General features: G+C 41.3%; 2 long non-coding RNA genes across 2 annotated transcripts in view; one reads left to right on the top strand and one right to left on the bottom strand.

Moving 5' to 3' along the window:
• The window catches only part of LOC138736808 (uncharacterized), a 98,291-nt gene that overhangs the window by 9,506 nt on the left and 71,591 nt on the right, over positions 1-17,194 (bottom strand). The window lies entirely within an intron of this gene.
• Positions 2,999-7,234, top strand: LOC138737676 (uncharacterized). The gene is made up of 3 exons (XR_011341136.1): positions 2,999-3,196; positions 6,725-6,798; positions 6,893-7,234. It is a non-coding gene; the product is annotated as an uncharacterized lncRNA (long non-coding RNA).

Raw genomic sequence — 17,194 nt, 5'->3', positions numbered from 1 at the left:
AAGCCTTCTATGGCCGACTTGTGTGTAGCACAGTCTCTGATGACAGCGAACCCCTTTGAGGCTGACTTGAAAGAGAAGTGCCGACATCCAGAGGCTATAAGTGTTGAAGACATCTTGTGTGGGCATCAGGAATGACTGGAAACACTCCAACCTGTAGGCGAATTTCTCCGGGGCCTCAGGGGACAGAGGGTCAACCTGGAGCTTCCATCCTGCTTACAATTTTAATAGGTTAATGTTGAAACCAACTGATTGTATTCAGAGACAAGTGAGGAGTACAAATACACTTTTAATAGCTTACAATCAATGGCCAGTATATACAATCGTCCACAGGTGAATCTGAGGTAAGGCGGGAAACCCAGGGTTTATAATGGGATACGTGAGGTTGGAGCCAAGGGAGGAGCCAGCCAACTGAATAATACAGACAATGAAGTCCAGTTCACTGCACAGAAACCATGGTTGAAGTAAAAGACACAATCGTGGAGAAACTCAGCAGGTCAAGCAGTGTGCCTTAAATAGCAAAGATAAACGTTTCAGGCTGGAGCCCTTCATCAAGGTATCAAGGGCTCACCCCAGATTTCCCCCTGCAGATAGGAAATGTTTCCATCTTTTCACAAGCTGTCCTAGAATTTCCAAGTGAAAGCCAAAATATGACATTTATTTCTGTGCCATACTGTTCTATGCAAATACAAGATTACATATTTGACTGAACTGAAACTTTGGAATTGTGATAGCAGTAAATGGTTAAGATTATTAACCAACAGTTCAAAGATAATATATTCACTCATGGATAATGCACTGATGACCTTTTTCACAAGGTTAATTTGTGTATTATGAGAAGGCTATTCAATGTTTGCATTCACATGATAATGTAATCAGAGCCCAATTCGCTCTATTGTTATATCCACAGCAATACTGACACTGACACCAGCTGTAAAAACATTATATCCAAAGCATGAACAAGAATTTTTTGGCAAGTGAAAAATCTACCAAAACTCTACAATAAATAACATAAAAATCAGGATGAAATAAATTACATTTGATATGTGAATGGATAGTAATTATATTCCTTTTAAAAGGAGAATTACAATGGATAATGCTATCATACAATGCTCAGATTTCTTTTTCCATATCTTTAACAGATTAAACCAAATTCATTTGCAATATCAATCCTGAACTAATCTAGAATTTTTTCCAGGAGTTGTGTTTTGTATAGCCTTATTTTCTCAGATGCTAAAATATATACCGTTAAATTTTATCCCTGCTTTCTTCATGGCATTTCCGGAAGGAATTTTCCAATATTATGATTCAGTATATGTAACTTTAAATTATAAGATTCCATATGTCCATCATTAATGAAGCAGGAAAGTTACAAAGTATCCACAATCTGTTATCAGGAATTTATGAGACAATAAATGAAGATGTGTCAACTGAAGACCTTGAAAGTTTTCTGCTTATCAATAGCCCCTTTCACACTGGCACTTTGCCTTAGCAATTTATGGCCAATCTACCAGTTAAGGGTCCAGTGTAAAAGCTCCCTAATCAGCATGCAGGTGTTAAATCACACCAGGGATGATACAACCCAGCATCTGATGACACCTTTGTGCCAATTAGCCCAGTGTGAAAGGGGCATAGGGTATCCTGGGATAAAGTAGTGACACACTTATGTGAGAGTGCAGGAATATGAAGGAAACAAAACATTAAATATGTATAAACTTTTCCAACCTATAATAAACCTTTATAAATTTCTAAAGGACCGTGGAGAACTCGCAGCTGGAGAGAGATGGTGGATCTTCCGTCCCAGAATTCCGTGTGGCAGAGAAGCCCCTCCATGAGTGATCTGTGCACACAGGCCTTTCTCTGCCACACGTTATTCTGGGAGGGCAGATTTGCCATCACTCTTTCCCAAAGTCTTTATAAATTGTGCACTATTGCCGCTGGGATTTTCCCATGCCTTTGGAAATTGTGTGGCCATGTGTTTTATATGACCTTCCCATGGTCTTTTAGAAATTTATATAGGGCAGCACAACACGGGGGCTGAAGAGCTCATACTGTGCTGTCCATAATGATTAATTATGTTATAATTTAGCATGATTAATTTTGTTAATATACAAGATCTTAATACATTGATCAAGATTTAGAGCAGGTTCATCATCACTCGATGCATCACTCGGGTGTCACCTCTGGAGGATAGAATCCCCTAAGATGCCTTGTGAGGAGTGCAAAAGGACTCAGAGAACTGGTTAACAGTGGTCCAGTGTGAAAGGTAAAACAGCCTCCTTAACCAGTTCCCTAATTAGCCAGCATGAAAAGGGCTAATAAGCCTGCTTGCTTACCTAGAGGCATGCCTGATATACCTGTGTGAATAATTTGAAGAGGTGCCTCAATTAATAGACATGAAATGATTATAATCACCCTCTCCGCATATCTTGTATTACCCACACATCTGCCCTGGACCTCTATGCCCTCATGTGTAACAAGGAAGGGATTTCGAATGTCTTCTCTGAACGCTCCACCAATCTTCACATCCAACATATCTTCCTCTGCCATTTCTGCCACACATCTTCTCTGCTCCTCCCCTCTCCACCTTCTGCACTGACCATTCCATAATTATCAGTGTTTATTATGTGAAGATTCAAAAGAAATTTGATTAAATGTCTCCTCAAAGATTTTTCAGCAAAACTCAAGGTCAGGGAATAGAAGCAAATTATTGACTTGGTTAAGTAACTAGTAGGAGGCAGAAAGTAGGAATAATGGAAAGGTCTCATATTGAGAACACATGACAGCAGGTCTCTGATATTTGAATCTCAAATGTCCTTCACATTTGTCAACAACTTGTATGATTAGGTTGATGTCAGCATAAGGGTTCAAGTTCAAGTTTATATATCATCCATTGGTTCCAGTACAACCTGACAAACCAGTATTCTTTGGTCTAAGGTACAAAACAGTGCAAATACATATACAGCCAAATGATACATATATGCAGTACATGTAGACGTACACTAAAATAAAGAATAGAGTGGGTTTATCAGTCATTCAGCAGTCTCACTGCCTGTGGGAAGAAGTTGTTCCTCAACCTGCTGGTTCTGGCTCTAATAATCTTGTATCTCTTTCCCGATTGGAGTAGCTGGAATGAGCTGCGTGTGGGATGGTCGGAATCCTCCCTGAATTTGTGAGCCATCTTTAAACAACAATCCTGGTAAGTCACCAATGGGGTGTGGGGTTGGGGTGGGGGGGGGTTGGGAGTGAAACCCTTGTGATCCTCTCTGCTTTTATAGTCCTGCGGATTGACCTCTGATCTGATGCTCCACAGCAACCGTACCACATGGTGATGCAACCAGCTAGAACACTCTCCATTAGAACTCTTGTAGAAAGTTGACAGAATGATGACTGGCCGCCTTGCCTGCGTCACCTTCTAAAGAAGTGCAGAAACTGTTGTGCCTTCCTGACAAGTGAGAAGAAGTTTCTTGTCCAGGATAGGTCACTTCTTAAGTGCACTCTGAGGAACTTGGTGCTCTCCAGTCCCGAGCTATTACTGTGTAGTGGAGGGTGTTTGTCCTTAATCTGCCAGAAGTCCAAAATCACCTTTGTCTTATCCACAATGGAAGTCTAGAATCCAGTTACAAAGAGGGGTGTTGAGTCTCAGCAAAGACAGCTTTTCCACTAGTCTCTGGTGTATGATTATATTATACATAGCATAAGCAGGCACAGACCATGCAGCACCTTATGTTACTTGTACCACTCAAGACCATGGCTGATTCATTTCTCAGCATCACTAAAGGCAAGCCAATTCTGAATCCAAACTAACAATTCACAGTGGATCCCAAGAATCTGTACCTTCCAGATGTGCCAACCATGAGTGATCTTGACAAATGCCTTACTAAAGTCCGTGCAAACAACATCAACTACCCTACCCTCATCAATCACCTTCATCACTTCAAAAAACTATCAAATTTGTAAGACATGACCTGCCCAGTGCAAAACCATGCTAACCATGGCTTTCAAAATCTATGTAAATCCTATCCCTAAGCATCTTCCACAATAGCTTGATGACCAATAATTTTAGGCTGGCTGGTCTACTAATTGTTTTATAACACAAGCCTAATAGCCAGCCTCGATCCTCTACAATTTGCCAACTATTGAAACAGAGAATAGCATCAGAGGAACATCTGAATGGGGTGACCTATGTCTGATTCCTGTTTATTAACTGCAGCTTTGTTTTTGACACCATGGTACCAAATAAACTCATCACAAAATTCTATGATATAGGCAGTAGCACTTCATCCCTCACCCCCCGCCCCCAATAACTGGCTCCTTGGCTTCCTGACCTGAAGACTACAAATAGTAAGGATTAGTGACAACATCTCCTCTATGATCATTCTGAACACCAATGTCCTGCAAGGCTGTTTCCTTAATCCATTATTCTTCTCCCTGTACACGAACAACTGCATGGTCAAACAATGCCCCAACTCTATGTTTGAAAATGACATCACCATCATAGGTCAAACCTGAAACAATGACAAGATGGAGTATAGAAAGGTATCTGAAAGCTCAGTGGCATATTATGGGAGAGGCAGTTGAGCTCTTCTTTCCAATGGACATTTAAGCACTGCACACCTGCATCCCCCATACCAAAGACCTCAAAGCCCTCTGTTTCTTCCTTGACATTAGACCAAAACAGTGCCCCTCCTCCAGCTATCAGAACTGGTCCTTGCCTTCAATAACTTCTGTGAATTATCCCACTTTCTCCAAGTCAAAGGGTAGCCAATGTTACCTGCATGGGTCCCAGCTATGCCTGCCTTTTTGTTGGCTACATGGTACAAGCTTATATAGGAAAGGCCCCAATCTCTTCTTCCAAGACAGTGATGACCACTTTGGTGCTGCCTCATGCACCCATGTTAAACCTGTCAACTTTATCCAATTTTCTCCCTGTCCTCAAATTCACTTGGTCCATCTCAAACAACACTGTTCTCTTTCTCCATCTCTCTCTCAACATCTCAGGAGGCACCTTCTTGACAGATGCTTTCTACAAACCCACTGATTCCCACAGCTACCTTGACTACACCTAATCACACCCTGTCTCCTCAAGGATTCCACTCTTTTTTCTCAATTCTACTATCTGTTGCAAATTCTCCGAGGAAGAGGTCTTCCATGCCAGATCATTAGAAATATCCTCCTTCAAACAAAGTGGCTTTCCCTCTATCACCATCAACTCACCCTCTCCGCATAGCCTGCATTACCCACATATCTGCCCTGGACCTCTATGCCCTAGTAACAAGGAAGGTATTTCAAATATCCTCTCTGAACACTCCACCAATCCCTACATCCAACATATCCTCCTCCGCCATTTCTGCCACATACTATGTGTTCCCACCACTAAACACATCTTCTCTGCTTCTCCCCTCTCCACCTTCTGCATTGACCACTCTCTCTATGACTCCCTTATCCACTCCTCCCTTACCATCAATCATTCCCCTGGCACCTACACCTGTGACCACAGGATATGCTCCACTTGTGCCCATACCTCCACCATCACTACCATTTAAGGTCAACAACTGTTCTTCCAAGTTAGCAACTCTTCACTTGTGAATCTGCAGGGGACATCTACTGCATTTAGTGCTCCCATTGTGGTCTCCTCCACATCAGAGAGACGAGACAAAGACTGGGAAATTGCTCTGCCGAGCAACCTGTCTGCCACAATAGCAGGGGTCTCCCAGTGGCTAACCATTTCATTTCCCTCCCCCATTCTCCTGTTGACATGTCTATCCATTGTCTCATTCACTGCAAGACTGAAACTACCCACAAATTGGAGGAACAATACCTTAAGAGTTCTGCGCACCATCCACCTAAATGGTATTAACATCAATTACCCTGGTTTCCATTTGTCACCCCCTCCCCCAATCTTTCCCTGTCTTTATTCCTGCCACAAATTGAAGGAACAACACCTCAGAATTTCTGTGCACCCTCCAACAAGATGGTATTAACAAATTTCTCCAGTTTTTGTTTGTAACCCAACCCCCCATCTTTCCCTTTCTTCTTTCATGTAGCTCACTCTCTTCCCTGTCTTCTTTCCCCCATTTCTGAATTCATAGAGCCAACCCCACCCCAATCAATTCTCACCTTTCCTCTTCCTGGCATACCCTCCATATTCAATGTATAACTTTTGTCTGTACTTCTCCCCTTGCCATTTCTTTTAATTCTGGTACTTGCCTGCTTTTGAACTCATACTTTAAAGGGCTCAGGCCCAAAATGGCAGTTATATATCTTTATCTCCCATGGGAACTGTAAGATCTGCTGAGTTCCTCCAGCATATCAGTGATTTTCCTACAATCATATCATGTAGACTTTGATGTTTCACTCCATACAATTTTTTTTTTGTCAAGCCCCCAGCAATCTCCTCTCTTGCCTCTTTCAAAAAACTGGGGTATCTCCCATCAGGCCCTGAGGACTTTTCTACCTTAATACTCTTCAAAAGTCCCAGCACCATCTCTTACTTGATCTCAAAATCTCCCAACTACTTCACCCTCTTGCTCTCACTCCAACCATATATATTCTCCTTTGTTCTTGTGTGGTCCTATCCTCTCCCAAGTAAGCATCTCATTTTAAATGCAGGTATGAATTGTCTTGGATTTTCATTAATACTGCTCACTAAAGACATTTCATGAACCATTTGGGCTTCCCAATGCCCTGCTTGAGCTTTTGCTTACAAATCTTCATTTTTTTTCAGCTCCATACCTGCTTGAATGGTACAATGAAAACTAAGTCCTGCAATCTGGCTTTAGTAACGACTTCCAATTACAGGTGCTCCCTTACTTATGATGGTCTGACTTACAATTTTTCAAAGTTATTATGGTTCAAAACCCTACTTTCAATTTCAAATTCCAATCTGTTCCAGCGCTTGCAATATGCGATACACTACTCTTTTGTGATGCTGGGTGATGGTAGCGTGGCGCGAGAGTATCATACAGCATATTCTCTCATGATACTGACTCAACCACGCCCCAGAGCTGTCAACAGTGTCGATGCCCCAGTGCCTTCAAGAATTGCCAATGACACAGTGCGTTCCACGAGCAGTTCTCGAGCAACATCAGAAGAGAGCGAAATTGATGACCCTGGCACTTTAGCGTTCCCATCATCCTCATAAAATCCAGAAATTAATTTTAGTTCAATGCTTCAAACATTTTTCATGCCCAGTTGTGCTTTCAGCTGTGGACGTTAATTTTTTTCCCGTGTGGAATAAAGGTATTCAAAATTTAATTATAAAAAAATGGTCGTTGTAGTATTCTTTCTTGACTTATGATTTTTTGGCATGATGGGGTTGCTGGAACATAACCCCAATGTAAGTTAAGGACCAACCTGCACTATATATCTAGTCCAGAGTTCTGTGCTCCTAAGAAAGTAGGTTCACCAAATTCCATTTCGCACCCTTCTGCCCTTTCTCCCATCCTCGAGCCAATAAAGTGCTACTTTCTCAAGGGTTTGCTGAGTAATGATTAGGAGCATTGAAGTTGTCTTGCCCAGTGTAGGTAGAGAAATTAGCACGAATGCACTCTGAATCTATTTCAATTTTCTTCAGAGCTTCAATAACTCATTACGTAAATTCAAAACTATCAAGAAATTTCTCAGCATTTGTAGTATGCTCATGCTAAAATTTAGTAACATCTCTGCCACCCATTTATTTTCAACAAGCTTTTATACTTTAATGTAGGAAACAATAAATGCTCTGGCCTGTGTTCGGTGCTGGAGCTTCCTCAGTTCATATAGCACTTAGAAAGAATCAATCTATTGTCAAGGTACTCGATAATGAAAGCAGGCAAATAGGCTTTGTCTAGACATTATCATGTATCATACCAAGGACAGATAGACTCAACAATAAGAAACAATCGCAAACATCTCATTGACATCTGTAAGGAAATACTGCCTGCTTAAAAGTATAATTAAATTTTCTTTTTCAACAACACTTTCATAGAACATTTTGTCATTTTATATGAGAAGTCTGTGATTAATAATTCAATTACAAAAGGGACATTCAACTAAACATGAATTTATATAGGTTAGTATTGTGATTAGTGCAACCTTATTACAGCGCCAGCAACCTACGTTCAAATCCGATACTGTCTGGAAGGAGTTTGTACATTCTCTGTGTCTGCGTGGGCTCCCTCCGGATGCTCTGGTTTCCTCCCACCCTTCAAAAAGTATGGGGGGAGGGGGGGAAACCAGAGCCTAATTGGCCTTGTTGATCCTGGAATCAATTTCTTTGTCCAAAGACCCATCTTTGGGTGTCAGCTACTAATTTCAAACTAATAGTTTCAGAAAGAAATGAAAAAGGAACAAAAAAACAATAAAGACCAAAAATAATTGATCTACAAATTTTTAAAATAATTTAAAAATCCTAAAGAGAAAAAAATAATACTAGCTTTTTACCCTTAAGTTGCAGAAAATACATGAATAAACAGCCATGTTGGTACCTATATCAGTAACACTAGCCAACACCTTTGGGCCGAGACTCTGAGTGCCATGGTTTCAGACTCAGATTGAAGCAAGCTTCTCAAAGCCATGGAGAACTGTACCTTGTGAAAGCATAGAGCCAATCTATTGCAGACCCAAATTTGTCCAGTTTGCCTTCAGAACATAGGAGGAAGTGGAACCGAAGAAACTTGGATAAAATGGATGGACAAAGCTGCAACAGAATGTGACCCCAAATGCTGACAAGACAATTTACACCTGCAGCAATTACAAAGTCACACTAAATAAGGCAGAGATGTGCATGGTATCCTCTGACCATTCCAATGGATTTATGCACATCAAAGATACATGCTAAAATTTTCAGTAAATTGGAACTATCTCAGGCTCAACTCAACATTGACCAAGAATGCTAGTGTTTTCCCATTGTTATTGCTCAAAAGGAGCCATATGCCTGCACTGAACTGAAATTCCAGGTAAGTTCAACGTTGATAAAAATGCAACAGACAAGACGTAATTAGACTTTCCGTTTAGCCTTGGCAACCAGGTTAATTCAGGATTGCTTCAGCAACTGAAAGAGAACACACATGAGGTCAAAATAAGGCAGTCTAAGTATACCTCTTTCTGAAGAAGCTGTGTATATGAAAATTGCCTATGGTACGGGAAAGAGAAAATGTAACCAATAGCACATAATATCTCTGAGCTGAGCTAATTACTATGCATGCTGCAATACTATGGGATTGCAGGTCTCTTCATAATACTAAACTTCTCCACAGACCCCTGAAGGAACACTGACAGGGAAATACAGACCTACACAGCATATAACAAGTGCAAAGCAAGTATGAATGATGAGTTGTTTTTTGATGCACCACATCTGAAGCACTGGAGGCATCAGTAAGAGATTTGTAACAGTGATCATCCACACATGGATAATGGACGCGAGTTGCCCACAAGTTCCGCTGCAGAACAGACATACACTACTGTTAGACGGAGCTCACAGATTCTTACTCAGTCAGGCAAAATAATTTTCACCAAACAGCTAGAAGGCAGACCATAGAATCTAGTACTATTGGCAATAGCTGAAATGAATCTTGCTGCACAAATTTGTCTCTAACATTGGACTGCAATTTAATTTCAGTCATTTCCAAAATTTTTATAATTCCAAATGGCATGAAATATAGCTTCGAACCATGTAGTGTGGGGAATGAGCTGTCAGCTGAAGTAGTGAATGCGGGCTAATTGACATTTAAGAATTGTATGGATGGGAGGAGTATGGAGGGCTATTGTCTTGGTGGAGGTCAATGGGACTAGATAGAATAATAGTGTGGCATGGACTAAATGGCTAAAGGGAATGTTTCTGTGCTGTCATGGTTAATGGTTCTAAAAGCATACTTGTTGAGTGCATCACAATTCAGTTTGGGAGCTGCTCTGCTCAAGATTTGAAGAAGCTACAGAAGGTAGTGAATGCAGCTTGGAACATCATGCAAGCTTCCCTCCCCTCCGTGGACTTCATCTACATTTCCCATTGCCTCAGATAGGCAGCCAACATACTGAAGACACCAGTACACCCGAGACACACTCCCTTCTTCCTCCTCCCATCAGAGAGAAAGCTTAACAATGTGAAATAATGGATCAACAGGCTTAAAGAGATTCCTCCCTGTAGCCATCAGGCTCCTGAATAAACCCCAAAGCAGAGCTATCGTGTTGCCCTTGCTGGTAACTAATTGTTCTCTGTAAGTAATAATTCTGTAATTGATGACTGCAACTATATACTCTGCAACTTGCCTCTTCGCACGGCTGCGTGAACGTGAATGTTAGAAATAACGTGTTGAATTGCTTGCACAAGAACGCTTCTCACTGTACTAGGTATATTGTGACAAATAAACTAAAATGTAAATATTGCCATTGCTTATTACTCATTGCAATTAATGTCAGGAAACACAGGAGGAGGATGGAAAGGATATTGCAAGTTAAAATACAGGTACAGTGCTTTTGACAACTTCAAATATCTTATATATTGACTGAGGAAAGTCAGCCAGGAATGCATTTGGAAAGTGTAGCATTGGCAAAATTTGGCTATGAATTTCTTCACCTGATATGCTGAGGGATCGCCAGTCTCAGATCAAGGGGACAGAAATAAGCTGTTTCCTTAGTGGTATAGGAAACGGTCAACCAGTTTACCTATCTCGGCTGCACCATTTCATCAGATGCAAGGATCGACAATGAGATAGACAACAGACTCGCCAAGGCAAATAGTGCCTTTGGAAGACTACACAAAAGAGTCTGGAAAAACAACCAACTGAAAAACCTCACAAAGATAAGCGTATACAGAGCCGTTGTCATACCCACACTCCTGTTCGGCTCCGAATCATGGGTCCTCTACCGGCATCACCTACGGCTCCTAGAACGCTTCCACCAGCGTTGTCTTCGCTCCATCCTCAACATCCATTGGAGCGCTTTCATCCCTAACGTCGAAGTACTCGAGATGGCAGAGGTCGACAGCATCGAGTCCACGCTGCTGAAGATCCAGCTGCGCTGGGTGGGTCACGTCTCCAGAATGGAGGACCATCGCCTTCCCAAGATCGTGTTATATGGCGAGCTCTCCACTGGCCACCGTGACAGAGGTGCACCAAAGAAAAGGTACAAGGACTGCCTAAAGAAATCTCTTGGTGCCTGCCACATTGACCACCGCCAGTGGGCTGATATCGCCTCAAACCGTGCATCTTGGCGCCTCACAGTTTGGCGGGCAGCAACCTCCTTTGAAGAAGACCGCAGAGCCCACCTCACTGACAAAAGGCAAAGGAGGAAAAACCTAACACCCAACCCCAACCAACCAATCTTCCCCTGCAGCCGCTGCAACCGTGTCTGCCTGTCCCGCATCGGACTTGTTAGCCACAAACGAGCCTGCAGCTGACGTGGACTTTTACCCTCTCCATAAATCTTCGTCAGCGAAGCCAAGCCAAAGAAATAGGAATATATAATTTGGGGACAAATTTAACAACAAAGTTGCAAAGACTGATTCAATTTCAAATGGTTGGCAAGAAATATGACCAGGTCAATCCTAAGGGAACAATATTTTTCAATGGTGTCAGCAATAAGATTTTTCAGACCACTCCAACAGTAACAACAGCTTTTGCCTCCATCCAGGGCTTTTCAATGAATCCGAGATAAATCCAGGTTCCTGCTAAGCAACTGTAAGTAACATGTGCCCTGTATAACCAGTTTGAGTTCTTGTTTCACAGAGCAACCAAGGCATATTTGTTTATGGGATATACTCTATTCTTGATTTGTTTACTGATCATTCTTCCTTATATGAATTCTCTAACAGACCATCTTAAATGACATGCCAAGCACTGATACAGCAAATTTAGCCTTCCATTCCTTAATTTTAATCTCGCCAGGCATTAAATCAAACATTCCATAGCTCTTTAGCACACACACACAAACATATATATAATATTAGTAGGTACAATTATATACTCGGGCAATATTTTTGATTTCATTATGTGTTATCAGATGTTTCTGCTACCTACCATCTCTGCCAACATGAAGCAAAATCTTTTCTTTATTGACCATTGAAATAAAGTAGTTTTATGTTGTTAGGAATATCATATCACATTGGAGTGTACTTTATTTTCTGCTCGGCCAAAGGCATAATAACACTGTTTTGTAGCTTTATACAAAATCACTCATAATAGCTTTGTTTCACAGTCATCCAGAAAATGACTATAATACAGTAAAACTAGTGAGCCTCGCAGAAATTCCAATCAAAGTCAGCTCACGTTCAAAGTTACTCAGCTCATATTGAATCCATAAGACAAATTTCACATCTCTGCAACTTGCTGCCCTATGTCTCCATAGCTACAGTGGCACCTTAAACTGAGTTTTGCACTAACTATCTAACATTGTGTTTGGTAATTGTATTTCTTATCAGATTCCATAATCTGAAGCACTTTGTTACCTCTACTTTTCACCTCCCAGTCTCTGTCACCATCTCCACTTTTCTATCCCCAACCTGACTCCATCTGCCAATCAACCCTCTTCGCTTGGATCCACCTATTGCTTGTTCCAGTCCTTCCCCTCTTATTTTTTCAAGTATTTCCCCTCTACTCATAATCTAGATGCAAGATCTTAATCTGAAAGGTCATCAATCCATTTCCCTCCGCAGATGCCACCTGACCCCCTCGAGATCCACAAGTAGCTAATTTTTTTTTGCTCTAGGCTCCAGGATCTTCCATCTCCTGTGCCTCTATCGATCATTGGGCTCTGCTGTCTCCATCCATTGTAATGGATTACAATATCTTCTAGATCATTAAGATCCTTGATTAAATAATTGTTCCTGTGCAATAGAATTGCCAGTTTAATGATTATTCTTGTATATGACTTCATCAATCCGCATAAACCCTAGCGATATGAAACAAGAAACTGCCAAGAATACGATTTCAGTGCAGTCAAACAAGAGTTCACATAGTAATCATTTCTGAGAAAATAAATGCAGATCTAGACCTTCTATGCTGCATGAAGTTGAACTAAAATGAAAAAGTCTCATCTTGCCAAGAAATTGCAAATATTAATCGACAACTGTAAATTTTACATATTCTTTCTTTTCTTCTTTGGCTTGGCTTCGCGGACGAAGATTTATGGAGGGGGTAAAAAGTCCACGTCAGCTGCAGGCTCGTTTGTGGCTGACAAGTCCGATGCGGGACAGGCAGACACGGTTGCAGGGGAAAATTGGTTGGTTGGGGTTGGGTGTTGGGTTTTTCCTCCTTTGCCTTTTGTCAGTGAGGTGGGCTCTGCGGTCTTCTTCAAAGGAGGTTGCTGCCCGCCAAACTGTGAGGCGCCAAGATGCACGGTTTGAGGCGTTATCAGCCCACTGGCGGTGGTCAATGTGGCAGGCACCAAGAGATTTCTTTAGGCAGTCCTTGTACCTTTTCTTTTGTGCACCTCTGTCACGGTGGCCAGTGGAGAGCTCGCCATATAACACGATCTTGGGAAGGCGATGGTCCTCCATTCTGGAGACGTGACCCATCCAGCGCAGCTGGATCTTCAGCAGCGTGGACTCGATGCTGTCGACCTCTGCCATCTCGAGTACTTCGACGTTAGGGATGTAAGCGCTCCAATGGATGTTGCATATACGAAGGTGCTTAAAGCCATCAAATTATGTTTTTAGTGGCCTGTGCCATTATATACTCCACATTATAATTTGCTAAGAATTTAGTGATTCTTACCAAATTTGAACAACTGATATCACTATTCCATCCATTATTAAAATCAAAGCCAGTTTGCTGAATTACTACATTGTGAATGACACAACTGCTTAAAACAACATAGAATGGAGTAATCTCGGCCAAAAGCATAATCAATCTCCCAACAGATTTTAATACAGTTCCTACTAAATCAAATCCCCTGGCAATTGGGCTGGATGAGCTTCTAAATGAGCACAATTGTTTATTTTATTAATAATCTACTCCCACTTAATTGAATAAAACCTTTGTGTTGCAAATTAATTGTAATTGCTTTTTTTAAACAAGCAACCCAAATTGTTTATTACCAACTAAAGGAATTTAAAGTAGTTCCAAGGCAAAAGCTAAATGCTGTTTTTATTTCAGATTTACAGCATCTGCAGTTCTTTGTTTGAGTAAATTAAGAAAATACTTAGCATGTCAAACAGCATAAGTGCAGAGAGAAACAGTTAACAAAATGCAAAAAAAAACCTGCCTGTGGAATTAGATGAATCAAGCAGCATCCATGGAGAGCAAGCGAATGTGAGCATTTCAGGCCAAAACCATGCTTCAAGGCACTTAACCCAAAAGATCGACTGTCCATTTCCTTCCTCGATTGTTACCTGTCCCAATGATTTCCTCCAGCAGCTTGTTTTTTTTTACCCTTGACCAGCATTTGTCGTCTCTTGTGTCTCCATAGTAAACAAAATGTCAGGTCAATGACATTTTATGAGAGGTGAAAAGCATTCATATCAACAGCTACCAGTTCAGGAACACAGCACATGTTCTCTAGGACAACACAAGCACAGGGCTTGAGGTTGGGAGAGAGCTGGTTGGTACTTAAAACAAGCAGTAGCTCAGCAAAAGTGTGGGCAGATGCAGATCAGAACAGGGTGACATCACACACAAGTTCTGATGCAGATCACTCATTTAAATAATTTGAAGGAACAAGGTAAAATATAGCCAAAGTTAATAAATGCAAACAACAAATACTTTAGTGCATTGAGAACCCTGCCAGAAGAACTGATTTCATTAACAATGTTGGAGTTTTGTAAGAATTGGGATTGCACAGGCTAGGATGTCAATTTCTTTTCAGTAAGAATTGGAATGGGCTGCTCATTTTTTTCTGGGAAGGATGGAGAAGGGGTTAGATACAGTCATAGAGAGTCACATTAAACATAATTCATTTTTATTCTCCAAAATTCTCTTCATTTCTTCACTCTATTCCCAGTTCTTATCACTCCCCAAAACAATTAACCTGTATTTCTTTGGGATGTGGGAAGAAACCAGAGCACCCAAGGGAATGCACCCTGTCACCAGGAGAACACACAAATTGTGAACAAACAGGATTGAACCTGGGTCTCTGCCATTGTCAATCAGCAGCACGACTAGCTGTTCAACTGTGCCACCATATATAAGGAATCAATCATGATAATTGATATCCAAGCTTGAATTTAAACAGAACCCTGCAGCACTCTGGGATTGACTGCTGTTTTTTATAAATTCTGCCCCATCCAAGCTCTTGGGACTGTGTGAATCCCAGTCAATTTGAGGGAAGTTGGAATCACCCACTATGACAAGCTGTTATTCCCACAGTAGCCTGTGATCACCCTGCACATTTGCTTCTCTAATTCCTGCTGACTACTGGGTGGTATAAAAGACAACCTATCGATCATCCCCTTCTCATTTCAAAACTCCTCCCATATAGTTTCACTGGACGTACCCCAAAATGATCCTTTATCAGTACTGCCAAGATGTTTTCCTTATTAAAAATCCAACATTACCACCTCTCTTAACTCTACTTGTATGTTGCTCTGCAGCCTAGAAATTCAGACAGCACACCTGCCTCTCTCTCAACTATATTTATGGCAATAAAGTCCCAGTCACACATGCTTAATCATATTTGGAGTTCATCCTCTTTGCTTGTCACATGTAACATTAAAATACATGCCATTATCAGCAAGTCTGTCAGACTTTCCACAATCTCTCTCTTGCAATCCCACCCCACCCAACACCCACATCCCCTACCCTGTCCTGGCTAAAGAATTTGCTTACTTTAACATACAAATTAATCTCAACTTGCTCACCTGCTATGATGACTTGTTACAAGCCTTTCCCTGCAAACTAGTTTTAATCCATTCAAGTAACACAAACAGATCTCTCTTCCAGGATGTTGATTCCTCTCCATATCATAAAAGGAATGTGGTTGAGAGAGAGGTAGGTATGCTATCTGAATTCCTCGGCGAAAAAGCTACATGTAAGATGGAAGTGGAGGTAAGAGAATTGACCTGCTTGTACAGGTCACATTTTTTTGGAAGGGAGCCCAATAGTCCAAGATCCTGAAGCATTTAATTATATTCTATTTTTTCCTTGGCATTGAACAATATGGCAAGTGCAGAAAAACCCAAAATCCTAGTTAAATTGAAAACACTGTATGATAGTACAGATTCTATCACCAATGTGTACATGTACATATGTACAGATGGTAGTGTAGGATGACTGTGTTTGGGTGAGAATGTAGCCACACCTACTGGCAGGTCTTAAAGGATTGCTCCTAGCCAGACCAGGTCATTCTGGACTGGTCAACCTACTTGTGATATGCTCCAGTCTTTTAGTTAATAAAAGACTTGGTTTGGATCAACAAGTCTTTGGTTCTTTCGACGCGCATTACACACTGGAAACTCTCAACAGTGAAACACAAAATGCTGTAGATGCTGCGATTGTAGTAAAAACACAATGCTGGAGGAACTTAGCAAGTTACGCAGCATTCATAGGAGGTAAAGATATATAACCAACGTTTCAGACCCGAGTCCTTCTTCAAGGTTTAAGCAAAAAAAGCAGGTAGGCACCTGAGTATAAAGGCTGGGGGAGGAGGGAAGAAAGGGCAGGGAGAGGAGCACAGGCTAGCAGGCAAAAGACCATAATTGAACATGGATAGGACAGGAGAGGCAAGGTGTGAATTGATCAGGGGAGGGGGTGGCTCTGTGAATGCAGAGCTGGAGGAGAGGAGACAGAAAGAAAGGGAGAGCGAGAGAACCTGCATCATTCATTGCATCTACTCCCAGAAGGAGGTCATCTATAAGATATAGGAACCGAAGTAGGCCATTCAGTTTATTGAGTCTGCTCTGCCATTCCATCATGAGCTTAACTATTCTTCCACTTAACCCCACTCAAGTCATTGCGTTTATTTGTCAATCATACCATAACCCTTGCAACGTACAGTGAAAATGAGATGGCGTTTCTCCAGGCCATGGAGCTAGTTATTTACATGGATAAATTACATCAGAAACTTTTTTTTAAAATAAATAACCTATTACTTTTAAATATCATATTACATATGGTAGTCCTGTGGCCCCGGAGTTCAGTAGCTTCACGACTTAGGGGGAAAAGCTGTCTCATAATCTGGCCATGAGGACCCAAATGCTTCGGTACCTCTTCCCAGATGGTAGGAGGGAGAACAGATTGCAGTAGAGATATGTGGAGTCCTTCACAATGTTTATGGCTTTCTGCAA

The sequence above is a fragment of the Narcine bancroftii genome, chromosome 6 (genome assembly GCF_036971445.1).
Source record: "Narcine bancroftii isolate sNarBan1 chromosome 6, sNarBan1.hap1, whole genome shotgun sequence".
Classification (NCBI taxonomy): domain Eukaryota; kingdom Metazoa; phylum Chordata; class Chondrichthyes; order Torpediniformes; family Narcinidae; genus Narcine; species Narcine bancroftii.
This window is presented reverse-complemented; position numbering and strand designations above follow the sequence as displayed.